The following is a 1,961-nucleotide window of genomic DNA, read 5'->3' on the forward strand; positions in this document are numbered from 1 at the left end:
ATATCACCATCTGAATGCACTGTTATAAACTATTACGATTTTCTTTGTATATCATTATTTCTCCCAGGTATTTGGGCTATAATGGCAGTTATTTTCTCAGGTATGTCTTAATTTTAGGCCCTAGCAAATGATATAGTAATTAGTATTTAACCTTGCTTTAAATAGGATTTAAGAATATAGTGACGGTCTTCTAGGCTGGACCAAGTGGATAAGAAGCCAATTGTGTTCTTAATCCTTGCTTTAGTGGGTATCTGTTATGCAGAGTCAATGTCTCTGAGCTGATCTTGCAGACAACCAAGGGCCATTCCTATGATCACGTCTGGTTTATTTTTCTTTTGGTGATAAAAATAAAACTACTTGAATTTTCATCTTTCTCTATTAAAAAAAACAAGAGTAAGTGATCTTTAAAAATAATTCCCCAGAGGAATATAAACTACTTTTTGTTTGTTTGTTTGTTTCTGGGGAAAAAATAAGAAAGAAGACCAAGTCACAGGCCATTGGGAATGTTCTTTTATTTTGGAAGCTGAACAATTTGGAAGGGCAGAACGAAGTGATGAATTATGAGACAAATTTGCAAGTCGTGGAGACAGAACTGGAGTGCATTGTCTCCTTGGCTTTGTTTGCTTCTGGCCAAGTGCGTTGGATGTTATTTTTTCTCCCAGCTCGCAAGCGCTGTATGTCTGGACTGCGATTAGTTCAAATTGGTTTGATTTTTCAGTTCTATAAAACTCTTCATCTGCATTGTGGATGGAGAGCATTAAGTTACTTCCTGCGGTGCACAGCTGGAAGTCATTCTCTTCAACATTTTGTTTTGTTCCAATTTTGCTTTATACTAGTGTATTCCTACACACCCACATAGCTAGGATTTCAGCAGACAAGTGTCTTCTTTACTTCCGTGACACATTTTAGAACATTTGCAATTGGCATGGACTCTTTTGTCTTTTAAATAGCGAATCACTTGCAAACAGCCCTGTTTACACGCATGAATATGTTGTAAAATGCTCTACAGACCTAGAAACTTAAATGGAAAATTAGAAACATTCAAACAGCTCCACTCCACACACATTTTTTTTTTTCTCTTGAGAGGTGATAGGTGCATGGCAAGAACTCAGGAGAAATACCATGTACTCCGACTAAGATGATAAGAAAAGAGGAAATGACGAGGAGGAAGGCAGAGATCTGCCACGTATTATAAATAATACACGACTGAAATCCATCATTAAAATGAGTAGACTGAAAACAGTTGTTGCAGTGACTCAAGAATTTTTTTCCTCATCAAGCCAACAAATATCATTGCATATCAGTTTTTTCAGTTTTATCTATTAATGTGGGTATTTCACGTAGGATATGAAAACTGACAAGAAGTATTTTTTTGAGAAATTAAGTACATATATCTGCATATAAACACACACCTAAATATACCTATGTATATATATATGTATATATATTTGCATCTATATACATCCATATAGGTACCTTTGACTGTTAAGTACAATATTATGCTAGGCATAAATAACCAAGAAAACTACTCCACAATATTTAGCTAGCTTAGTATTTAGCTGATAACAAAGAAAAGGCATGTCTGGAAATATTAACTTCACATAACATTATATTTCCTTTAACATATGCACTAAATATATTGGATTCTCTAAAATAGTATTTTAAAATAATAGTCTATCAAAATTACACAAAGGTAATCTTATTCTTAAAATATTTCTAAGATATTTGCGGCACAGCTGCTAGCTCCAAAGAGACTGTTGTTGGTCCCCGGGGCGGGCTGGCGGAGCCACCATGCAACAAGCAGCTACAGTTTCCCACCAGCGGGAGGGCATGCGCTGCGCAGGCAGTGGCAGCGGGTAACAGACACATAAACACAAAAGATAGGCATAAAGGTAAAATATTTATTACAGGAGAAGGGGAGAGAGAGAGAGAGAGAGAGAGAGAGAGAGAGAGAGAGAGAG

Source organism: Microtus ochrogaster, linkage group LG4, assembly GCF_000317375.1.
Source record: "Microtus ochrogaster isolate Prairie Vole_2 linkage group LG4, MicOch1.0, whole genome shotgun sequence".
In the NCBI taxonomy this organism is placed as follows: Eukaryota; Metazoa; Chordata; class Mammalia; order Rodentia; family Cricetidae; genus Microtus; species Microtus ochrogaster.